Below are 27,636 nucleotides of genomic sequence, written 5' to 3'. Positions count from 1 at the left end.
CTCCTATTTTAGTCATTGAAGTTTAATTTTTTTAATTTAATATTTGACTTTCAAATTACTCTTACTCTCATCACTCTAATTTATTTTTTTAATATTTTTATGAGATGACATCTTTTAATTAGTATTTTATTAATAGATAATTAAAATAAAAAAGAAAGAGACGAGTTGGAGAGGTCGTTAAGAGTGATGTTGCAAGGGTGGGGTGAGGGGTTTGTGATTTTGGGTTTGTGGTATAATTTTTGGATTTGTGTATCATTTTAAATTTAATTTTTTTATTTTATGTATATATTAATATAATAATAATAATAATAATAATAATGTAATGTCACCAAAATATTAATAAAATAAATTAGAGTGATTAAAACATGAGTAATTTGAAAATTGAGTAGTTAAATTAAAAATGTTCAAACTTTAGTGATCAATATAGGATTGAGAATATAATTGAGTGATGAATGATATTATTTACCCATGAAGAATGACACGTACAATACAGTTACAAACGGCATGGTACGAAAATGAAATATAAACTAAACATTAAGTATGATTTTGAGAAAAATAAAGTCAGGTACCAAATCAGAACAAAATAATAGATTAGGTATTAAACATATAATTTATTCAGGGAATAAAAACGTGGGTAATTTAATTTGGACAATGTGAAAAAGTTTGTTTGGTACAGCTCCAATAAGGTCCGCAAAACGGGAGCAAGCCTAACGTTGTCTTATACATGTTGAAAACAAATCAAGAATAAAAAACTAGAATGCATGCCATTTATTGCCATTCATCAATTAATTTGTGGGGTAAAATTTACAAATGGTCATTTAACTATGTTAGAATTATCTTTTTGAACATTAAATTTTTAAAAGTTGTATAATAACCATTAAACTTTAGATTTTATTACAAAATTGATACAACACCACTAAATATTATTAAAGAGGTAACGTGGTATGTTAAATTATTAAGAAATATCTCATTTGAATATTGATTATAACTAAAATCTCATTTTTACTCTTAATTTTAATTAAAATGATTATTATTAAGTTTGTTTAATTGAAAATAAAATTGATGTAAATAAAATAAATATTATTTTTCAATTTCATATTATAAGTATTAAATTTATACCATATAAATTAAAATTTATTTTATATAATATTATACTTTTATAGTTGTATGATTTTTAAATTACATTTAAATTTGTAAAATAAAATTTAAATGCTTAAATCACATCATTAATAAAATTTAATTTTATTGTTTGATAATATAATTTTCGGACCTCAAAAATTACAAAAAAATTTACTTCACAAATACAGTAACAATTAAATACGTAATTTGTTATAAAATAGTTTTTACTTAATAAAAAAATTAATTTCATTATTTGATAACTGAAATTTTTGATGGAGTCCACAGAAATGAGAATGTTTCGATGGGCATGTGATATGACTCTGTGGGACATGACATCAAACTCTGCTATTAGGATGTCATTGGGGGTGGTGCATGTATCCGAAAAATTGAGGGAGGGAAGACTACGGTGGTTTGGGCATGTCCTTAGGCGACAACCGTCGGATGCGGTCAGGAGGGTAGAGTCGATTACAGTCGACAGTGCTAGAATGAGAGGACGACCAAGGCGGAAGTGGGAAGACTGCTTGAGATTTGATTTGAAGGATTTAACTATTACCAAAGACATGACCTCTAATAGGAAAATATGGAGACTTAAGACCAGGGTAGCCGAGTAGTGCGGGTCACATGTATCATCTATGTCTTCTTTTAATGCCTTTGTAATAATTTTCATGACTTCTACTTTTTTAAGTTTCTGTCATTGGAATTTATGAAGGCTTAGAACTAGGGTAGCGTAGTAGTATTGCCTTAGTTTAGGTTTTAACACATTTGACTTTATTCCTTCTCGTTGCTTGCTACCGTTAACTTATGTGTATCATTCTCTTCTTGTTTCCTCTTTTTAAATTTAGTCGGGTCTTACGTTTCTGTCTATATGCAGAGCTTTTTAAGCAGAGATTTATTTGCAGGGATTACTTTCCATTACAGACGTGCATATGTAGACTGCATATGAAGATTGTTTAACTATGTATTTATTTATTTATACATGCATTGCATTTTATCTTTATTTTTAATTTTCTGATTACCGAGAGTCATCCACGGAAGCTGCCCTCAACCTGACGTTGGAGGCAACATACTAGGCTACTACCCTACCTCCTCCTTACCCCATACATATGGGAATAGGGTGTTGTTGTTGTTGTTTTATATATTTTTAAAGAAATTATAAAAATTCTTATTTTTTGTAATAATTACTTAAAAATATTAAAAGAATATTAAATGAGATTTTAGTTATAATTAAGGGGTTAAATAAGATATTTTATTATTATTTTAGTGCTACACCACCCTTAATAACCTTTAATCGTCGCTATCTATTGTTTAACAAAATCGAAAGTTTAATGTTTATTTTGTAACTTTTAAAAATTAAATAATAAATAAATAAATTTAAAAAAATATAAAACAATTTATGAATTTTACCATTTTAATGAATGCCATTCATGATAAACTTATCCGTTTTTTAGTATGATAATTTAAAAAAACAAAAAAACAAAACTATAGAGCTTAATAATACATCACTTGAAGGCTGGTTTTTCTAATAAATATTAAGATATAAAATATCAATATTTACATGTTTTATAATTAAGTTTAAATAAAAATATATTTTAAACAATTTATTACTAATTCGGACCCAAACAAAGGATGGAGATGTACAATCTGCTTCAATAAAAGCCTAAATCATAAAAGAGATTCTGCAACTTTATTGATTCAAAGCCCAACTTAACGTGGGATGGGCTTTATTGAATCCACACTCACTTTTAATTCGACTTGGAATTATTTGTTTTTTTTTTGTCATATGCACATTCACTTTTATGCCTGATGTATTTTAAATCTGAATTTAGTAGATTCATGCTACCCCTTTAAGAATTATTTTCTATTTATAGAAAACGGATTATTTTTTTATTAATGAAGTAATTGTTTATGATTTCAGAAACTTTAAGAAGTAGAAGAGAACCTAGTACATTATCATTGTTAATCAATTTATACGTATATAAGGAGTAGAAGAGAACTGAACATACATCGCCTGGTGGATGTTATGGATTAATCTGGCAGAATCGCGGTAGTATAAGTTGACAACTTCTTCGACGAAATTTGGGTTGGCATCATCTTGGAGTTCCTCCAACTCTACGAATTGCTCATCCAGATGTCCCTAAATATGCCATTGATATGGACGATTAAAGTGGGGGTTTTCTTTTCGTTTTCAAAATGTCAAGGAAAACAAACCCGATCAAGCAAGGATTGCCTCATGATTGCAAGCTGCCTCCGCACAGGGTTTCTCTCCATTTGAAATAATGACTAGAGCTTGAGCAACAAAACCAAGGAGAAGAAAGACAGAAACAATTTGCGTGATAATTGCATTGGAAGAAGAGGGGTTTATGGTAGAGAAATTCGTTGGATACCTCTTTTGTAAAAACAAATCTACGTGGACACATTTCATCAGTTGGTATCTCAAGGAGCTTCAGAATCTGGAGTTTTTAGTATTTTCCAGTGTTGCTTCTGTTTAAACAAAACAAAAAATATATATATCAAATTTATTTATTGTTTTTTCCCTCTTGAGTCTTGACACATTGGCATCTTCTTCTTTTTCTTCATGTACATAAGATGTTAGATATTTTCTCCCTTCTCAACTTCTATAAACACATGTACCGTTTTTTATACATGCTCCTTAAGATGGAATAAATTATTCTTTTTACTTTTATATACTTTTGTTACTCAATTTCAACGTTTCTCATAAATCATACTCCAATATTATTAGTGAAACTCAAACCTCTTTTTAACAAATTCTAAATTTAATCCTAATCTTACTTAGAGGAGGACGACGGATGACTCTAGGGAAAGGAAGGAAAATACTCCTAGTGGGTCTAGAACCAAAGAACTAAAAGAATATGAGGGTGCAACTAAGCCAACTAGTAAAATGTACTTGCTATTCGGTGAGACTCAAATTTAGTACTTATAACGAGTAGTGAAATAATTGAATCAATTATAACCTCTAGTACTATAGTAAGACTTGCATGGAATTCCTTCATTTATCAGGTACGACAGGAAAGAAACAGGAGGAAGCTAAGTTGATTTAAGGTGACATGCAGTAGGTCATGTTTATAACTCTCTCTAGATTATTCTTAAAAGAAAAATATGGTGACAAGTATATGGAGGAAGCTAAATATAAGTGCACAAGAATAGTAAAAATATTCTTCACCTTAGTTATAAAGAGAAGTATTCCTTTTGTATATAAGGTGGGCATGATAATGAGATACGACAAATCAAGTCCCAAATGGGCTTCTCTTATGTCTGGTTTGGCCGCAAAAAAACAGAGTTTAGTGGGCATCAATGAGACAGAATTTATACTCAGTAAACCTAAATTAGGTTAAGCCATTCATCTCATAAATGGAATTACTCCTAAAATTACTATTTCCAATTACTTTTGGCCATCTATCACAACAATAAATTTTAATATTTTTTTAAAAAAATACTCTAAAGTGATTTTAAGATTATATTTGTTTATAATTTTTCTTAGTGCTTGAAAACGCACGTACACCCTCTAGACGCGACAACTCGAATTCAAAATTTCTAAGGAGAATATTTCCCTTAACTATTGAGTTCGTTTGATAGATTCTCAACTTCAACACTTTTATAATTTTATATTACCATTCCAATTGGCTTTTAATGAAAATTAAGATTTGTTGCGAGAGTTCGTTGTTGTTCTTAAAAGTTACAGGTTCGAGCACTAGCGACTGCAAGGGTGATTAAATGTTCATTCTCAAATGGTTAAGATTATTTAGAACATATACTACTTTTATAATATTATATTACCATTACTATTGAGTTTGTTTGTTGTTCTTAGAAGTCATGAGTTCGAGCACCAACGACTACAATGGTGATTGAATATTCATTGTTAAATGATTAAGAGTATTTAGAACAAATATTACTTTGTCATCGCCTTAATTTAATAAAAAAAAAATAAGATTTAAATACATTTTTTCACAAACGTGATAAAATAACACTAACAAAAGAAAAGATGGTGCATCGTCTCTAAAAAACCGTATGAATAAACTATTTTTATTTTATTAGGTTTCTGTAAAAAAAATAAAAAAAATATGTATTAATTAAAATTTATACAGTCTATATATTAAGTATTATTTTATTTAAATATATGGTTGTCCCTTGTTCCCATATGTAATGGGGTAAGGGGGAGGTAAGATAGTAGGCTGCCCCCAACACTAGGTTGAGAGCAGCTTCCGTAGGAGACCTCCAAATTTTATGAAATACCCTCCATGAGACTCGATCTCACGACCTCAAAGTTAAGAATCTTGTGCTCTACCAACTGAGCTAGATGGTCATTTATTTTATTTAAATATATGTTACATATAAAAAAACAATATAATTGAACTCTATATATAATGATAAAAGAAGAGCGACATATGTACCCCCACAACAAAAAATGCTATCAATTGCATATTTCTTTTGCCATATAGGATCATATCATGGCATCAATGTAGTATAATTATATGTAATCTTTTAAAAAGTCTTTAAACTTTATCCCTGCTTAATTTCATAATTTTATTGAATTCAAATATTTTATTATTTATTATTTTTAATTATTTTATTTTTTTTAAATATTATCTACTTCAATGAATAAATATATCAAGATTATAATAGAATATCATTGAAATCTTAATTTGAAGGTAAGGATAAGATTTTAAAAATTTTATGTCATAATTATAATTTTATTTATATGTTATATGATTAATTTTGATTATAATTATAATAAAAGCAGTAAATTTTTCATTTGAATCAAAGATTTGTATTGGTAAAAAATGAAAATTTGATGTATACCTTAATTATTTCGTTCAGCAAGCCTATTTAGTATATTAGCTTTATTTCTGAGTTTGTATAATTTTTATGAGAAAATAACCTCACTAACCAAAAATCTCATATAATATACGATTTTAACCAATTTTTTCCGGATTTGCCAAAATGACCAACAAAATCGCAATGCGATCGCTAATTCGCAACGCGATCTCCATTATCGCAAATTCGCGTTGCATTTTCGCAATGCGATAGTTGAAAATCGCGTTGCGATGGTCTACAGTATCGTTGCGATTTTCCCAATTCGCAATGCGAATAAGTAAATCGCAACGTGAATTGGGAAATTCGCAATGCGAATAAGTAAATCGCAACGCGAATTGGGAAAATCGCAATGCGATACTGACTATCGCAATGCGATAATAAAAAATCGCAACGAGATACTTACTTTCGCAACGCGATACTGACTTTCGCAACGCGATAATACATAATCGCAATGCGATTTTCAAAGCGGCATTAGTATCCTGGCCAAGTATTTTATTTTTAAATTCCAAACATGAATATAAATATATTGGAACACTGAACTGTCCACAGTATATCCCGTAATCGCAACTCATAACCTAAAACCTAAAATCACAACTCAGTCCCATCTCCATCTCTCACTCTCTCACCCATCTCCGACGAAATCCGTCCCCATCTCCGGCGAAATCCGTCTATCTAAATCTCTCAGAGCCACTCTCGCAATCAGAAATGGAAAATCAACCAAATCAACCAACGAGGGTTAGTTTTTTTAATTATTTTCTTTTTGAAATTTTTGCATTATTATTAGGTTTTTCATATTGAAATTGATGATAAGTTTACTGGTAATTTCAATAATAGATTAACCATTTCACTTAGATTGCTTATTAAATCAACCAAGAATCGCAACGCGAAATGCAAATCGCAACGCGATTTTAGTTTCGCGTTGCGATTCTCTCGTTGCGATAGTCATTTTCGTGTTGCGATTTTCATTTTCAGAAATTATTCTTCTTCTGCAAATTGAAACTTGAATGAATTGCATTAATTCAACCAAAAAACAAAGACAAATACGAAATTCACAGTGTTGCATATTTAAGTTTGAAGAATAAACTACTATTATTTATGTTTATTATTGTTTTTGGTATATCTTCACAGTGTAGTTTTTGGTATATCTAATTTAGTATGTTTATTGTTTTTGTAGAACTTTTATTCGGCTCAATTGACCTTGAGAAATAAAGTCAGCCTGGCCAAAACAATTGCGTCGAAGCTTTCACCTGCACAAAGAAAAATGTTTGAGGATACATGCTTCGGGCCATGGCTGAAAGTACAACATCCCGGTGGAGATGCGATGTTGACACACCTGTTTCTTCAAACCATGACTAGAGATCTACCAGAGACTATACAACGTCGTGATGAAGAGATATGGTTTGATTTTCCACCGGCGTATACGTGTTTTGGGCGGGAGGAGTTTTGCTTAATCACCGGTCTACGCTTCGGACATGATGATGTAGGTCGGTACACTAGACACATTACCCGCCCATCATGGCTATCCCGGGTTTTTCCTGAGCTGGAGAGGCCGAGTCTACACGTAGAAGACCTGACAAGATTTTTGAATAATAAAGATGGTTTTACTCGGATGGATGACGTCGACGTTGTCCGAGTATGCCTTCTAATTCTTTTGCATGCCGGCTTTTTAGGCAGAGAGGCCAGACAACCTATTCCAAATGATCTAATCAAATTGGTAGAAGACCTAAATGCGTGGAACCTGTTTCCGTGGGGCTCGTATTTATGGAAAGCTACATGGAATAAGTTATCGTCTGCCTTGGATGATCGAAAAAGTTTGCATGGCGATGGTTCCAAATACACTTTGACAGGCTTTATTTGGGCCTTTAAGGTAAGAATTTTTATATAATGTTTCCAAAATTATAAGTAATTATTTAACAATTACTAATGTTTGTTATTATATTGTTTGTAGATTTGGATATTTGAGGCCTTTCCCGCCATGAAGACATATGCAATAAAAACTTCAAATAATATTCCCAGGGCTATTTCCTGGAAGAGGAAACGAACCTTGCAATGGGAAGATTTACTACGGTATACGACAATAAATAATGTAAGTTAACATAAATACTACCATATGTTTATAAACAAGTTATTACTAGTACACATTTAACTTTGTTTGAGCTTTTATATTGTTAGGAGGCCAACACTCCTCTACAGAGGCTGACACCCACGGAAGCTGAGCTTGTCACTGATTGGTGGCAAGCTAGTAAGCATTTTTTTGATGGAACGGTTGATGAGCAGCCTCCACTTCGGGAGCCATCACCTCGCCCAGAGCTATCACCTCACCTAGAGCCATCATCTGATCGACCCGGCTATACACCTCCACAACGACAACCATCACCTATTCTGTCACATCATCGAGCCTCTTCTCCACCATCACCGCAAGATAGGCGACTGGCAAAGATGCCACGACGTTTATCTCCCTGTTCTCCACCTCCACCTCAACGGGATGAGTTAGGGGAGTTACGTGATGAGGTCAATGCCTTGCGTGAGGAGGTCGGTACTTTACGCAAAGACGATGGTGCATGGCGTGTTGAGGTGTCTACATTACGCGGTGAGGTAGCCGCTCTACGTGAGATGGTAGCATCGTTGCAGAATGAGGTTCATACTCTACGCAACGAGGTAAGTTTAAGATTTTTCATACTCGTAATTCATTCGGTTGCTGCCAATCTGTTTTTGTTAGTATTTGTTTTTGGTTTGTTTTTGTCTTTTGGTTGAAGTAATGCAATCCATTCAAGTTTCAATTTGCAGAAGAAGAATAGTTTACTTTCACAACACGAAAATGACTATCGCAACGCGGAAATGGCTATCGCAATGCGAAATAAAAATCGCAACGACAAAATCGCAACGCAAAATGAAATCGCAACGACAAAATCGCAACGCGAAATGAAAATCGCAATGCGATTTGTGTTTCGCGTTGCGATTTTGTCGTTGCGATTTCATTTCGCGTTGCGATTTTGTCGTTGCGATTTTCATTTCGCATTGCGATAGCCATTTCCACGTTGCGATAGTCATTTCGCGTTGCGATTTTAAGTTTCGTGTTGCGAAAGTAAACTATTCTTCTTCTGGAATGTTTATATATGTTTTCCTTTTAAATGTTTATATAAGTGTTTACTTCTGGAATGTTATCTGAGCATTTTGTGAACTATGATAGAATAATGATTTGGGTGAATACAATGCTAGTTTGAAACATATTTGTCTTTGTTTAATATCATGTCTGTTTATTTACTGATTTATGTATTAATTTTTTTAGCGGCCCGATAAGGTGGATGCTTTACGTCGGGTTTTCCTTGCACGACGGAGTTCACGCATCAGACGGCGTGGACGTGCTATTACGTCTCCGTTCACCCCAATGGTGCGAAGACTCCGCAAGAAGAAGCCCGACTCACCGGTCATCCCTCAAAAGTCCCCTCCAATCGTTCAAGAGGCCCCTTTTCTCCTCAAGATTCCCCCCCACCGTTCAAGAGGCCACTGTCATCGTTGAATAGGTCCCTCCCACCATTCCAGAGCCCGATTCCGGACATGATGGATGAGAGTTGGCTCTCGTATGAGTTACCGGCTAGTACCCTTCCGGTATCTGAAGTGGAGATGAGACAACTACCGGAAACAATTGTGGATAATACCCTTTGGGCTAAGACCGCAGTTGATTTTTATCTACATGAGCGGAGCCAAGGGTGTTACACTGACATCAGCAAACTCAACGATGAAATGTTTTGTTGCTTGATCGGTCTTGGTGGGGTGTGCTATTAGGGGTTGAAGACAGTGGCTATTTGGATGGGGAGGTAAGACTATATTTGTCTTATATATGATTTTGATTAATTTGTTTAAAAATTAATATAATTCACTAATATATGTATTTTTTTGTAAAACAACATATCGATGCGTAGGTGTCACGTCTACTAATAATAAGGAAGCTTAGGAAAAATAAAAAAAATTCGCTATATACAATAATGCCGACGGCTTTTCACGCAGTTCACTTGAAGAATCAACGAGATGAATCATTTTTGTTGGGCAATGGACAAGCTAAACTTTATCCTGCATGGTGGGAGGTCGATAAGGTTAGTGTTAATTTTTTAAATTTTTTAAAGGTGTTAATAAATAAGTGCGCAAATAAATGAATTATTACTTATGATCGCAGGTGTTTATCCCTGTTTTGGAACGTCGTCACTGGCTTCTCGTCCAACTTCAGCTCCCATCCCTGAAGATAATAGTGTATGACAGCATTATCAATTACATATCACTGTCTGATTTGAGAGATATTTTCAAGGGATGGAGCTCTCATTTGGCTAAATTCTTGGATGGGATTAAGTATTGGAGTCATTCTGGACACAAGAAGCCAAAGAAGTTCAATGTCACAGTTGTCAGAGATGAGACCGCGCCACAGCAATCGCCGGGAGCCAGAGGGGATTGTGGTCCTCTCGTATGCCTTTGCTTGGCGCGTTTGACGACGGGAAGCACAGAGTTTTTACCTCCCACCGATAGAGATAGAGCTGCAGTAGGCTTGTGGTTTCGGCATTATATGGCTAGAGCAATATATTCGAGACGCTGCCTACTTGCATCCGCGTTATGAAAGTGTCCATTGTTAATTGGTAAGTCAAATGCAAGTTTTGTTAACATATATACTCCTTTTGGTTTGAAAATGTTTGGTTAAGTACCTAGAATTCAATAATTTGCTGTTTGTAGGTTTTAGATGTGTAGAAAGTCTTGTTTGAGCAAATGTTTGGTTTCTGCAGGTTAATCCTTAAGTGAGCTGCGTGAAATGGATGTACGGGGTCACAAAGTTGTTGATTCATTGATTCAATAATTGATGAAGAAATAAGAATTATTATTATTTTTTTATTGTTTAATTGATTTGTAAAAGATGATTTGTAAATCTTGATTTGTTTAATTGATGTGTACATAATTTGTGTTGAAATGTAATAGTTGATTGTTGATTTTCAATCTGCTTTATGTTGAAGGCAAAACAGACTATCGCAACGCGAAATGGCTATCGCAACGAGAAAATCGCAATGCGAAATGAAAATCGCAATGCGAAATGAAAATCGCAATGCGAAATGAAAATCGCAACGAGAAAATCTCAATGCGATTTTCATTTCGCATTGCGATTTTCTCGTTGCGATAACCATTTTCGCGTTGCAATAGCCATTTTCGCGTTGCGATAGCCATTTTCGCGTTGCGATAGCCATTTTCGCGTTGCGATAGTCAAATGAATGTCTAATAAGTGATGACAACTGAACAGATCATAGCAATGTTCAAACTCAAGTTACTAATACATGCCTAACTGAAAATGTTAAAAGTGCACACATAAAATACACATAATGCAAGTTTTGTTAACATATATACTCCTTTTGGTTTGAAAATGTTTGGTTAAGTACCTAGAATTCAATAATAATTGTTAAAAGTTTATGCATGTTAATCCTCGTTGCCTTTTTCATTTCGCATTACGATTCTATCGTTGCGATTTGCATTTCGCATTGCGATGGTCAAATGATTGCCTTTCGCAACGCGATTCTGACTTTCGCAACGAGATAATACAGAATCGCAATGCGAGTTTCAAAGTTCGCAACAGGTTTTAGTTTCGCAAGCCAAATTTTGAGTGTATATATATACACAGCAGCAATAATTCATAACCTAAATCCCTAAATCGCAACTCATGCCATCTTCATCTATCACTCTCTCCGGCGACATTCGTTCCAATATCCAATGACATCCTTCCCCATCCGGCAACAGGTCTTAGTTTCGCATCTCGTTTGTTTAGTTACAACCATGAAATCATCTAATGTTGATCATGTTTGGATAGATTTGTGTTTTGGAGGGTCATGGGAGAATGTTCATGATGTTTTACAATATATGCCTTTACCCATGAATCTTCAACTAAAATTGTCATTAAAGAAGTTAACTTATGAAACCCTAACGTTACGTGTTTCAAAGAAATTGAATTTAGAGCCCCTAAGTGGATTTAGGCTATCTTATCAGAGAAATGGTAAAGTTTATTTGTTAACCGACAATGAAGATGTTGAACGATTCATTGCTTACATTAATGTTTCAAGTGATGATGTTACATTGTATGTTGTTGAACCTAGAAGTAGTATTGTTGGGTCAATAGCGGGTAGTAATCAACTAAGTGGGTCAAAAAACCCACAGCCTTTCTCTAATCCAAATCTAAATCAACTTTCAGCACCAAATTCCGGTTTTCATATTGACCAATTAGACGATGATGAGCCAAGAGAAAAAATTGTGAGTACTAGTCAGTATTCGAAATTTGATCTTGGTCAATACCCGGACTTTGATATTGGTCAATACACGGATTTTGATGATGTTTCAGAAGAAGAAACAGACCCTGCGTGTAATGATTTTGATATTGGTCAATACCCGAATTTTGATGATGAAACACCCGTTGCCGAGGAAGATGTTGTTGATGATAATGAGGAGGAAGTTACGACTGTGAATGAACATGTTGAACATCCATTCTGTAATTCATATAATCCTGAAGAAGAAAAAGAAGAAGAAAAAGTCCCCGAAGAAAAGAAAATGCCACGGGAGTATAACTGGAATATGCCAGAATTACTTCAGTTACCGGAAGAAGAGTTGGCAAAGAAAGCAGTTGATTGTTACACAAAAGTTATTCGTATCAAGAAAGATGATTGTTTTGATACAAAGGAAGACTTGAAGATAGCTTTGTATACGAAATGTGTGGAAGATGGCTATCAACTAAAAGTTAACAAATCAAGCAAATATCGTTTCGAAACAAGGTGTACGATTGACAAAAACTGTACGTGGCGTATGATTGCAAAGAGGATAAAAGATTGCGCAATGTTTCAAGTTAGGACCTTTATTGATAAACATACATGTTCAAGAACCCAAGTTTTTCCTCACCATAGACAGGCAAACAAAAAGGTGTTGGGTGGTTTTCTGGCTGAGTTAATGTTTTTGAATGGCAGGGTATATCGGGGACATGAAATTATGACTGACATGAATGCTCGGTTCAAGATTAGTATATCATATTCTCAAGCTTGGAGAGCCAAATGTTATGCCTTGGAATTGTTGAGGGGGTCGCCAGAAGCATCGTTTGCCCAACTGTCGGCTTATTGTCACAATTTAAAGCTGAAAAATCCTGGGTCGGTAACTCATATCAAAACAGATAGAGATGGACGCTTTGAGTTGCTGTTTATCGCCATTGGTGTTGCGGTTAGTAAATCAATATAATTTTGTTGACTCATTTCTGTTAGTTACATGCATTTAAAATTTAAATGATTATATTTCTTGTGTATATTATTTTGTAGATTCGTTCGTTTATTACTTGCATGCGCCCAGTTATTATAGTTGACGGAGCACATTTGAAAGGTCGATACCTTGGAGTAAACTTATTAGCAGTAGCCATGGATGCTAACAATGGGATATTGCCAATAGCTTACGGGGTTGGCAAATCTGAAACCTCTGATTCATGGACATGGTTTATGGGGCATCTTAGGGATTGCATAGGTCCTATTAGCAATCTGACAATCATATCCAATAGGGAAAACTCAATTGACAACGCTGTTAGAAGGTGTTTCCCAGATGCTTTTCATGGACTTTATGGTGTTCATTTGTATAGAAATCTAAAATCAAGGTCTGCTGGTATAAAAAAGCACAAATGGACATACTGGAAGGCTATAAAGGCTTATCGGGAAGTGGATTTCAATAAGCATATAAACTGTTTAAGACGTGTTTTGCCTCAGTGTGCTCAAACACTAGAAGATGTCGGGTTTGAAAGATGGTCAAGAGTACATCAACTTGGAGCAAGATATGGTTTCATGACGTCTAATAGTGCAGAATCAATGAACGCTCTAAGTCGTCATTCCCGGAAATTACCCATTACTATGTTAATGGAGTTTTTTCGAGCCTCTATTCAACAGTGGTACTACAAGAAAAGAAACCATGCAGGTATTATTTCTTTGAATTCGTAACTTATCATATATTTTACTAAGTATTATTTATTTAAATTTACAGGAACATTGGAACATCGTGTTACACCATGGACTGAAAAAAAGATAACGAAACGTGTTGTGAAGTCAACGTCATGGAGAGTTGAACCATGTTCAAACACTTTGTTTGAAGTACTGGATAATAACTTAAATGGGCTTGTCGATCTAAATGCAAGGACGTGTAGTTGTATGAAATGGCAAACATCTGGTTATCCATGTGGCCATGTTATAAAAGTTGCTCTTCATCTAAACCAAGATGATTCAAGCACATACGCTATGGATTGCTACACTACAGAAGTATATCGACAGACTTATGCCGAGATTGTCTACCCTATTTCACATCCTTCTGAGTGGGACATACCAGATGACTTACAAACAGTTTTGCCACCAACCATGGACAGAAGGCTATCTGGCCGACCAAAAAGTCACGATCGTATACCGTCTAAGGGTGAAGAGAAGAAGAGATCGACATGTAGTCGGTGCAAGGAAAGTGGTCATACAAGGTTGACATGTGGATCACCAGTGCCATCACAATCATCTTTTCCTCTACCAAAATATGGATCATCATCAAAATCCAAAGCTCATATGGTGTCAAGAAAAGGCAATCAAAATCGCAATCATCTTTAAAATCCCAATCACAACTGGCTTCACCTTTTGGGACTGTTAACTTAGGTGATTTTTAAATGCAAACGTTGTATTATGTAGATTTTATGTGTGAACTTTTAACATTTTAAGTTAGGCATGTATTAGTAACTTGAGTTTGAAAATTGCTATGATCTGTTCCAGTTGTTATCACTTAATAGGCAATCATCTTAATGTCCATCGCAACGCGGAAGTTACTATCGCAACGCGAATTTAATTTCGCGTTGCGATTCTCTCGTTGCGATTTTCATTTCGCATTGTGATAGTACTTTTTGCCTTCAACATAATGCAGATTGAAATCAACAAAATCAATCATTACATTTCAATCAATTAAACAAGCACAAATAAGAATTATGTTAACATCAATTAAACAAATCAACTTTTACAAATCACCTTTTACAAATCAATTAAACAATCAAAAAATAAGCAATAATTATTAGAGAAAATAACACTTCTACTATTGAATCAACTTTTGCAGCCATCCATCATTTTCACGCAGCTCACTTCTGAGATTAACCTGCATAAACCAAACATTTGCTCAAACAACACTTTCTACACATCTAAAACCTACAAACAACAAATTATTGAATTCTAGGTACTTAACCAAACATTTTCAAACCACAAGCCTATAAACATACCAACTGTTTATGGACATTTTTATAACGCGGATGCAGGTAGGCAGCGTCTCGTATATATCGATCTAGCCATATAATGTCGAAACCACAAGCCTACTGCAGCTCTATCTATATCGGTGGGAGGTAGATACTTTATACTTCCTGTGATCAAACGGTCCAACGCCAAGCATACGAGAGGACCACAATCCCCTCTGGGTCCTTTCGTTTGTTGTGGTGCGGTCTCGTCTCTGCTAACTGTAATATTGAGCTTCTTTGGCTTCTTGTTTCCAGAACGAGTCCAATAATTTATCGCATCCAAGTATTTAGCCAAATAAGAGCTCCATCCCTTAATAATATCTCTTAAATCAGCCAATGATATGTAATTTATCATGCTGTCATATACTATTGCCTTAAGGGATGGGATCTGAAGCTCGACGAGAAGCCAATGGTTACGTTCCAAAACAGGGATAAACACATGCAATCATAAGTAATAATTCATTCATTTGCGCACTTATTTATGAATACCTTTAAACTCAATCTAAAATAAACACTAACCTTATCGACCTCCCACCATGCAGGATAAAGTTTAGCTTGTCCATTGCCCAACGCAAATGATTCATCTCGTTGATTCTTCAAGTGAACTGCGTTAAAAGCCGTCGGCATTATTGTATACCGTGTATTTCTTTTATTTTCCTTAAGTTTCCTAATTATTAGTAGACGTGACACCCACGCATCGATATGTTGTTTTACAAAAAAATACATATATTAGTGAATTACATTAATTTTTAAACAAATTAATCAAATGAAATATAAGAAAAATATAAGACTTACCCCTCCATCGAAATAGCCATTGTCTTCGACCCCTAATAATACGCCCCACCAAGACCGATCAAGCAACAAATAGATATCATCATTGAGCTTGCATATGTCAGTGAAACACCCTGGCTTCGCTCATGTAGATAAAAATCAACTGCGGTCTTAGCCCAAAGGGTGTTATCCAGAATTGTGTCCGGTAGTTGTTTCCTCTCCTCTTCAGATACCGGTATGGTACTGGTCGGTAACTCATACGAGAGCCAACTTGAATCCATCATGTCCGGCACGTCAGAGGGTTTCTCAAGAATCCTACATATGACGCCATGTGAATCGGGCTCTTGAATGGTGGGAGGGACCTCTTCAACGATGACAGTGGCCTCTTGAACGGTGGGAGGGGACTCTCGAGGAATGATAGGGGCCTCTTCAACGATAGGAGTGGAATCTTGAGGGATGATAGGCGAGTCGGGCTTCTTCTTGCGGTGTCTTCGCACTATTGGGGTATACGGAGACTTAATAGCACGTGCACGCCGTCTGATGCGTGAACTCTGTCGTGCAAGAAAAACCCGACGTAAAGCATCCACCTTATCGGTCCGCTAAATAAAAATACAAATATTAGTAAATAAACAGACATGATATTTAAACAGTGAAAACAAAGATAAATATATTTCAAACTTTCAACCAAAAGACAAAACAAAGACAAATACTAACTTCACAGTGTTAAAGTAAAAAGTTTAGCAGCTTTGGCAGCAACCGAATAAATTTACTAAGCAATCTAAGTGAAATGGTTAATTTAAGTGAAATTACGAGTAAATTTATCATCAAGTTAAATATGGAAAATCTTAAACTTACCTCGTTGCGTAGAGTATGAACCTCATTATGCAACGATACTACCATCTCACGTAGAGCGGCAACCTCACCACGTAAAGTAGACACCTCCACATGCCATGCACCATCGTTATCGCGTAGAGTATCGATCTCCTCACGCAAGGCATTGACCTCATCACGTAACTCCCTTGACTCATCCCGTGGAGGTGGAGAACATGGAGATAGAAGTCGTGGCATCTTTGTCGGTCGCCTATCATGAGGTGATGGTGGAGAAGAGACTCGATGATGTGACGGGATAGGTGATGGCTCTCTTTGTAGAGGTGTACAGTCGGGTCGATCAGGTGATGGCTCTGGGTGAGGTGATGGCTCTCGAAGTGGAGGAAGTGGAGGCTGCTCATCATTCGTGCCATCAAAAAAACGCTGACTAACTTGCCACCAATCAGTGGCAAGCTCAGCCTCCGTGGGTGTCAGTCTCATTAATGGAGTGTTGGCCTCCTAAAAATATAAAAACTAAAACAAAGTTAAACGTCTACTATTAATAACTTGTTTATATATGATAGTATTTGTGTTAACTTACATTATTTATTGTCGCATATGGTATTAAGTCTTCCCAATCCAACATACGTTTCCTCTTCCAGGAAATAGCCCTAGGAATATCATCTGAGGATTTTAATGCATATGTCCGCATGCTGGGGAAAGCCTCGAATATCCAAATCTACAAACAATATAATAACAAACATTAGTAATTGTTAAATAATTAATTATAATTTTGAAAACATTATATATAGAATTCTTACCTTAAAGGCCCAAACAAAGCCTGACAAAGTGTATTTCGACCCATCGCCCCGCAAACTTTTGCGGTCATCAAAGGCAGACGACAACTTAGTCCAGGTAGCTTTCCATATATACGAACCCCACGGAAACAGATTCCATGCATTTAGGTCCTCTACCAATAATATTAGCTCCTGAGGAATAGGTTGTCTGGCCTCTCTGCCTAGAAAGCCGGCATACAAAAGTAGTAGAAGGCATACTCGGACAACATCGACGTCATTCATCCGAGTAAAACCATCTTTCTTATTAAACAATTTCTTCATGTCGTCGACGTGTAAGTTCGGCTTCTCTATTGACTCATCAGGAAAAACCCTGGATAACCATGATGGGCGGGTGATATGACGAGTGTACCGGCCTACATCATCGTGTCCGAATCATAGACCAGTGATTAAGCAGAACTCCTTCCGCCCAAAACAAGTATACGCCAGTGGAAAATGAAACCATATCTCTTCCTCACCACGTTGTATACTGTCGGGTAGATCGCTAGTCATGGTCTGAAGCCACAAATGGGTCAAACTAGCATCTCCACCCGGATGCTGTACTCTCAGCCATGGCCCGAAGCAGGTTTCTTCAAACAATTTTCTTTGTGCAGGTGAAAGCTTCGAAGCAATTGTAGTGGCTAGGCTAACTTTATTCCTTAATGTCAATGAAGCCGAAAAAAATTTCTACAAAAAAACAATAAACATACCAAGTTAGATACCAAAAATTACACTGTCAAGATATACCAAAAACATAACATAAACATAATAGTAGTTTATTCTTGAAACTAAAATTTGCAACACTGTTTTTGTCTTTTGGTTGAAATGAAAATCGCAACGCGGAAATGACTATCGCAACGAGAGAATTGCAACGCGAAATGACTATCGCTACCAGACAATCGCAACGCGAAATGAAAATCGCAACCGCGAAATAAAAATCGCAACGCGAAATGAAAATCGCAACGCGAAATGAAAATCGCAATGCGATTTTGGTTTCGCGTTGCGATTATCTCGTTGCGATAGTTATTTCCGCGTTGCGATTTTCATTCTCGAAACTATTCTTCTTCTGCATTACTTCAACCAAAAGACAAAGCAAAGACAAATACTAACTTCACAGGCTGAACAGTTTAGCAGTATTGGCATCAATCAAATGAATTTAATAAGAAATCTAAGTGTAATGGTTAATCTATTATTGAAATTACCAGTAAACTTATCATCAATCTCAATATGAAAAACCTAAAATAATGCAAAAATTTCAAAATAAAAATAAAAAAAGCTAACCCTCGGAGGTTGATTTTCCATTTCTGAATGATTGTGAGGGATTTTTGACTGTGAATGGTTGTGAGGGATTTCGCCGGCGATGGGGACGGAAATATTCGGAGATGGGGACGGATTTCGCCGTAGAGAGTGAGAGATGGAGATGGGACTGAGTGTTGTGTTTTTGGGTTTGAGGTTATGAGTTGCGATTACTGTGGACGATTCATTTTTCGATTTATTAAGAAAAAATACGTGTTTGGAATTTGAAAAAAAAATACGCGTTAATACGAATGGCGCTATGTAAATCGCGTTGCGAAAGTCAGTATCGCGTTGCGAAAGTAAGTATCTAGTTGCGATTTTTTATTATCGTATTGCGATAGTCAGTATCGCATTGCGATTTTCCCAATTCGCGTTGCGATTTACTTATTCGCATTGCGAATTTCCCAATTCGCGTTGCGATTTACTTATTCGCATTGCGAATTGGGAAAATCGCAACGATACTGTAGACCATCGCAACGCGATTTTCAACTATCGCATTGCAAAAATGCAACGCGAATTTGCGATAATGGAGATCGCGTTGCGAATTAGCGATCGCATTGCGATTTTGTTGGTCATTTTGGCAAATCCGAAAAAAATTGGTTAAAATCGTATATTATATGGGATTTTTGGTCACCGAGGTTATTTTCTCAATTTTTATTTGGAAAAGGAATTTAAATTTACTCTTTTGGAGGGACGATGCGCCAATCATTGAGTTATTTAGTTATTGAGGCCTCAGCAGCAAGAAAGAGAATAATTGTTAATTTCTGAAATAGGAAAATAAATAATATATAAAGAAAAAATATTCCATATAGGGGGTAGCAATCAATATATCTGAATCCAGTTTTAGAATTATGACAAGTTTTATGCTCTTAGAAATTAATATTTTTTTATAAAATAAACTCATTTTTTAACGCTCATCCAACTATCCTAAATCTCTATGTAAAACTAAAGAATTTTTCATTATGTAGGTGAATCGCAACTCTCATATATATAATGTTAAAAATGTTAGAATTAACATTAGCATACAAACATTTGTCATTAAAAATTATAGCAAGTGAATATTACTTGACCTTGAGACAATTTGCTTTTATTAGTGAAAGTTCGCTGATTTTTTTTTTCTTCTATAAAGATCAAGTGTCATTAAGTTATAATGGGTCTTTGTAGTAAACGGTTCGAATTTCATCATTTTAAATTTATTTAATTTAATAATATTATTTTCGTATCATTTGAAGTATTATTAAAATTTAAAAATTCAAGAATTAAAATTAAGGTTCAAATACGAAATACACAACTTAATATAGTACAATAACTAATAACGGAATTTGATGTTAGATAGAACCTAAAATTTCGCAGGAAAAAATAGGGAGAAAAACAGTGTAAGAATAAAACCTAATATACAAGGACTTGATGATATAAGACCCAAGGCATTCACTGCCACTATCCATTTGATTATTAAGACCTATTGCCTGTATAAAGTTAGGATGAATAAATATTTCCCATAATTAATCTTAACCCATAATGGTAAACACCCAGATATTTCTTGCTCTCCCCCAACAATAGTAATAATATGGTAATGCAAAATTAATTTTTTCTTTTTAACTAGAATAGAGTGACCACTTTCCTTGGCTACCGTTTTCAGACAGCTTGAATAGCACCAGTTTTGCCCTTGCTCAAGTTCGTGTTCCCAACTGCTGCATTTGAATGAAATGCTGATTGTCTTGATGGTTCTCCTAGCAGTTTCAAGGATAGCGGTGAAGGCTCTATATGCCCATTCGCAGTCTCTCCAATACTAAGATGAGACATTCCGACTAGTTCATCTACATTGACAGGTTCCTTTGGAAACAATGGGATTGGCTTCAGTACTTGATGTTTAGATGCCTCTATGAGCTTCCCGTCATCGGGAGGGACTGGATTTGGTGGCCAAAATGCGTAAGGAACAGGTGTGTAAGGTGAGATGAAACCTTGGACTACAGGTGCTGGTCCTCTTGATAACATCATGGTTTCTTCGGTTCCCTTAACTGTTTCTTGTGCTGCAGTTTCTCTTTGTTCAAATTCAGAGTTGAGAGAAAGATTTAATGAAGGTGTTGAATTTGAATTATCTGCTTCTTCTTCATGTGAAGGAGGCAGCAAAACTTGTTCTTCTGGCACTGCAGGTATATCTGTGGCCTGCAAAGGAACATAAATGTTAATCACACCAGAATTGATGATAGAAAATAGTCAACATCTAGTTTACGAAATATAGAATCTAGCTTTAGAGCAGATGGCATCATGCAGACAACCCAAATTTATAACAAAAACAACATGATTCAAAATTCGACTTACAGCCAAAATAGGCTGCTCTCTGTTAGCAAAACAAATGCGTCTAATGGTAACCAGATAAACTGTGTTACAAGCCAAATCTAATGTGCATGATAGGCTGTGTTACTATTTTAGGATATAAAATATATAAAGAAGCAAAACAAACCATATCATTTGGAACCATGTCGAAAAGGCTTGAACGTCTCTTTCTTCGGTAACATTACTCTGACGGATGAAATACTTCTGTGCATGACTTGCTACTGAGTTGGTGTTCTTGACATGACAAAATTTCGAGCTATTCCCCGCCAGTCCCCTTTCCCTAGTTTCTGGAGGCCAATTAGAAAGAGTCGATGTTCCTCTTCAGTCCATGGAACACCTGAAGCAATCAAAACCACAGCCAAGGATCGATAGTTTAGTTGACATAACACAAGTTAATCAAATAAGTGATGAAACATTCCCCGTCCTGTCCACTTTTAGTGGTGACTCAAAGTTTTATTTTTTGTACAGAGGGAAAATTGGTTGACTCAAAGTTATAAGGTACAAATGGTCAACTACCCGTTGATGTTTAAGCAGCAACTATACAATATTTTAGACTGCTTGGAAATTCATTCCTCGCCCTGAAAACCAATAATTCATATAACTAAGTACTTGAAAAGAAAACCAAATGCAAACTAGTTACCTAAATACCTCTACTGCAGGAGGCATATGGGTTGGATGCCTCAACAGCAACGACATAAGAAAATGTGATGGAATAACCTTAAACTACAGAGCATATCAATTGTTGCTGCAATTGAAACTCAACGCAATTCCAATCATATATTTGTACAAATTGGAGTGCAATTAAGCTTCTATACAATATCCTCTTGCAAAGACTGGACCAAAGTCTGCTCCACAAATTTTAGCAGAATACGCTGCTCAAAGTTCACAGGCATAAGCCAATTTCCCAAAATAATGATGTAAGAAGCAGTTGAAGCCTCTCTTCCAAGCCACAACTATATTCTCCGAAGCTACTTATACACTCAAACAACACATGCCAAAAGGTAACAATCAACTTATCCAACACATGCTTCAGCATGTAGTGTCCTTCCTTCCTAAATTAACAAGGATAGTTACATAGTCGTTAATCTAAGGTTTAAAGCATGTAACAAAACCAACACAAAAGACGGCCAACTAAATTTGAAAATGGATCCAAGTTCTCACCCAAAAACTACTTTCTTCTGCCCAGTGATCACAATTCTATCAGGAACCCAAGTTTTAAGGGAAACTGAAATTAGCAAGTATAAATCATCGCAACATTAGTTGAGAACTAATATTATTATAAGCAGTTTAGTCTAAAATGTCACTCTTTTTTTGCCAAAATCAAAATGTCACTTTAGCTCCATATCATATACGGAGAATGCGGTTATTATACGCAGCTGCACATACATTCAATGCAAATAAGCCACTTACGACATGAGTGGAGATCACAAACACAGACAAGTCTTAAAACCATGCAGCACAATCGACAAATTAGCTTTTCACCCTGGTTCAAACAAGGTGAAGTAAAAGACATTCAATTATTACAAAGCAGCTAATTATCTAAGGATCCCTTATTCATGTGGTCCCCAAAGGGCCACACTACTCATAACACGAGCATTAAAAGTATGAGAAAAAACTAGGCAAGCCTATTCGAAAACAAGGAAAACAAAAACGGCCCACTTAATCATGGTTATTAAAAAAAATCAAACATAACATACTAAAAATATCAGTGCTTCCTGCATACTGCTTTCTTAATATCATTTAGAACGAGGTATATAAACAAATTTTATAAAAATAAATAAAAGAAGACCATTTCCTAGCATAGCTGAACTCCAAAAAGTTCTCTAAACCCACAAAATAAAAGGGAAATTTTGGCAACAAAATTTTCTTACTCAATTTTTTCATTAAAAACCAAGAAAAGTTGCCAGTAAAAGAAAAAGATTCTTATCGATGCAGAAAATTACAATACTAATAGTATTAAATAATCCTTTTTCATTTAATTTGAAAATGAATAAATAAAACTAAATCTTAAAAGAAAACGTGATCGTTAACATACTAAGTTCTCTCTCACTAATTGCAAAAAAGATTAAACAGCTAGAATAAACAACCTTAAAATCCCCCAAAACGAGAATAAAACTATAGAAGTAACAAAACCAGCTCAAAATACGGCGTTTCAGAATAATCACCTTTCTTTCTCTCACCGCGAGGATTGGCTGAAGTGTGTGCGGTGGGCTCATCAGATAGGTATCCGTCGGGGTCGTGGTTCGAGTCACGGACATGATCCGATGAAGGAGATCCCAGATTAGGCGAAGCGGCAGCTGATGACGAGCTATGGTAGTGCGCTGACGACAAATTTCCCATACTCGCACTCTTCTTGATTATCGACCCGTCCGTCAAACGGACGCCGAACAGTTTAACTCCTCCGCAGCCAACTCCGCCGCTTCCACCGCGCGTGGGACACGTGCGGGTGTTGTGGCCGTTGTTGCTGCAATGCGAGCATCGCCGAGTCATGACTCACGCGAGCCAAACCAAAAAAAAAAAACTGAGCTAATCTAATTTAATAGATTAATCAATAAAAACGAAAAAATTGATACGGAATAATAAAAACTTTTCTGAAAAAAAAAGTTAAGAGAGAGAAAGATTTTTTAGAGAGAGACAGAGAGGAGGAGGAGGAAGGTTGCATGGAAATGAAGTGAGATTAAGGGGGAGAGAGTAGTATAAAAGGCCAGAAAAAAGATGAAGGGCAGGATTAGAGAATCACGGTGGATCGCTCATTGGAGATAACTATAATGACCTTTTTGTCCCTTCAGTGGGGGGGGGGAAATCATCCTTTATTTTATTTTTATTTTTTTATCTTAAATACACATTCGCCAACTTCATTTCGTATTTCTTTTATAGTAAACCAAGTATCATACAATTTTGTGTTCACTGCCTTCTTCCCAAGTATGGTAAATTTGTATCAAATTCTATATTCTAGTAATCCATTCTAAATCGATCAGAATATTGTTAATATTCTACAACTTTTTATACGTTTAAATATTATAAATTTATATAACATTTTACACGTTAATAGTTAGTAATCTACTTAAATTAATTTCATATTAATCTTATTTTACGCATTTTTAATAAATTTAATAAAAAAATAATTTATATTTAATGATTGATAATTTATTTTATTTAATTATAAATTTAATTCAAAAACAGATATTTATTTTTATATTAGTCTGAATTATTTCACATGGACCTTCCAATTTGTAAACTATGACGTCTATCTTTTTATAAACTGTTAATCAGGTAATAATGTAGCATTTTAAAATTGTATCAACAATTAAAATTTTGTGATAATTTTAAATAAAAAGTTAAATATTGTATTTAGATTATTAATTTTTGTTTAAAAACCCTTAATCTCCTATTTTTCTTCGTCGTCGTCATCTTCGAACCCCAAATAAATCTTCAATTTAGCCATTCCCATATTGAATTGCTGAAATCGTGGAGATTTTTTATTAATTAATCATCCATATTTAATTATTTAATTAATTAATTTATTAAATGTTACATAATATTGTAACGATAATTTTTCTAATTCAATTTATTTCATTTATAATTCAATATTCAACTTTCTAACCTTATTTAATAGATTGAGTGACTGGTTGTTAGTGATTTTTTTTTTTTGCAAACAATGAAAAATAAGATAATAGAGGTTTGATGGTTTTTTTTAAAAAAAATTTCTTTAAATATTTGAAGTATTTAATGCTCAAATTATTTAATTATGACTTTGTCACTATGTAATGAAATATGAGTTCAAGGGTTAACACGAACTCCAGTAACCTTAGTGATAAATGAATTATTATTATTCCTTAATGTTTCGGGCTCGAACATCAGTAATGTCAGGGATACGAGCGTTTAATGTCAAAAGATTAAGAGTTAAGTATCTTTTAGCAAATACTTAAATCTAAGGTATCTAATCTTTTCCATATACATATATTTGTATAAGGTTCATCACATATTTTCTTCAATCCAAAATTTTAAATTCATTTACTTGTTACTAAGAAACACCCTTTAATTAATATTTAATTTGTTAATAACAATACTTAAATCTTTAAACGTTTTGTATTCATATAAAATCGTCTCAAAACTTTGATCTAATTTTGACAAAAATGAATTGGACTTTCTATTTGAGCGAATATCAATCTTCCCTCATTCCCATATGTAATGGGGTAAGGGGTAGGTAGGATAGTAGGTTGCCCCCAATGCCAGGTTGAGAGCAGCTTCCCTATGAGACCTCCGAATTATGAATGCCCTCCGTGAGACTCGATCCCACGACCCCAAGTTTAAGAGCCTTGTGCTCTACCAACTGAGTTTCAATTCTTATTATAAGTATGTAACAATAAATAATAGTTATCTACCTTAGCATGATCCATCATTAGATAGTTTGTTGTCCTTAAACCTTAAATAGGATAAGCTTGACTCTCCTAAATCTTATCAACATGGCATAAAACTTATTAGCATATCCTTTTTAGCGGAGGGGAAATTCCCAACCCACTAATCAAATCTCTCAACATTTTCTGTTCAAGACAATGTTTTATATCTCTGACTATATATATAATAAAACTATTAATATGATATAACGTTAAATGAATTCATTTTATTCATTAAAAAATACAAAATATAATATATATATATATATATATAATATATATATATATATACATTCGCGGTCAATTTTATTTTTTGTACTTATTAAAAAACAAATTATCTAATTTATATTTCAGTAAATGAGTGGTCAAATTTTATTTTAATAATACAAGACATATACATCCATCCAATCATTGGAGAATCTAATCATAGGATAAATTTAAAACTGTCCAACACGAGGCCGCACCTGATTGCTTTAAGATATGACACAGTGGACTGAAAATTTTGATATTTTTTTCCTTTCAAAGATGAGATTAGGGATGGTAACTCAATGCGAACCCATAGATTCCGACTCGATCTGATCGGGTGATCGAGTCGGATTTTTTTAAAAAAAATCGGATTTGGGTCGGGTCGGGTTTAGGGTGAAAAAATTCGACCCGACCGAAATATATATAATTTTACCTATATTTAGGGAATTTTTCGGGTCGGATCACGGCTGAAGGACCCTTTCTTCTCGGGTCGGGTGACCAAAAAACCCGACCCGACCCGACCCATTGCCATCCCTAGATGAGATGGTAGAGGAAAGCAGTAAATCTGGCTAGTTTTTTTCTACGATAGCCTAAAATAAGTCTAAGGAAATGCGTTATTAAAAATGTTAATAATTTTTTAATATTTATAATAGAACGATACTTTAAATATCATTTTTCTATTAGAAATGTGAATTTCATTATCTAAAATGAATATTTTTGATATTAACATTTTATGTAGAAAAAATAACATTTTAAATAGCGCTCGATATTAATATTTCAGGTAAAAAAATAATATTTTAGGTAACGCTTTATCGAAAATATTAAAAATATATTAATATTTACGGTAGCACTTTTTCTTAGCCTTGGCTGCCTTTCCTTAGACACCCCAGTAATGTCGAGATTTAGTAGAGTTTTTAACTCATAAAAAAATAAATACTTTATTGTATATTATATTTGTCACACCCATAAAAAAGTATTTTTAGCACATAATATTTGAACTTTTATACACTTGAGATTAAAAAATCATCGTATTTTTTTTTCAAAGATAACCTTTTAAGTTTTTTTAATCTCATTTGTAAATTATAAAATCCATTATCACCATATTTTTAATTATATTGTAAATTCATATTGTTTTTTACGATAGCAAATTAGAAGTGCGAAAAGGAATTTGGAATTTCCCTCTGAGTTTGAAATTGATTCGTCGGGACTCGACTCTTTGAGACCTTGGAATTTGGACCACTTTGTGGTAAAGTCAGATTTTTAAGCTACCCTCATGCGCCGTCCTCTTGATTCCAATAACATGGGGATTACGTATGCATTAAACTTTTTCCACAGATTTAAAACCTATATATCATTTAATTAATATTTTTTCTAAAAATATTTTAGAATATAATAATATATGCTATTTTCAGAAATATAATTATAAAACTTAACCTATTAAAATATATTTCAATGGAAAATATAGGAGAGTTTACAAAGATTTTTACTGGCGTTTGCTAACGTAATAACAATGGTTGAAAGTTGATATTTGGAGGTATGGCGAGAACAGCCGCCACTTGTTTGTAAAATTGCGTGTGTGACTTCGTCATATGTGAGCTACGTCGTCAAGCAATTGTGTGGAATTCAGCCACTTGGGCCCAACAACCAAAAACTCGTACGAAAGTTTGGCGCTCACCGTCCACTTGTCATTTATGGTTGGTTTTTC

At 34.6% G+C, this 27,636-nt stretch overlaps 1 pseudogene; it reads right to left on the bottom strand.

The window, feature by feature from the left end:
* Positions 1-301: 301 nt before the first annotated feature.
* LOC120190598 lies at positions 302-23,822 on the bottom strand (annotated as a pseudogene).
* Between the last annotated feature and the right edge of the window lie 3,814 nt (positions 23,823-27,636).

The sequence above is a fragment of the Hibiscus syriacus genome, unplaced genomic scaffold, assembly GCF_006381635.1.
Source record: "Hibiscus syriacus cultivar Baekdansim isolate YM2019G1 unplaced genomic scaffold, ASM638163v2 tig00116962_pilon, whole genome shotgun sequence".
Classification (NCBI taxonomy): domain Eukaryota; kingdom Viridiplantae; phylum Streptophyta; class Magnoliopsida; order Malvales; family Malvaceae; genus Hibiscus; species Hibiscus syriacus.
Note: the sequence above shows the minus strand (reverse complement) of the source record. Positions and strands in the feature narration are given on the sequence as shown.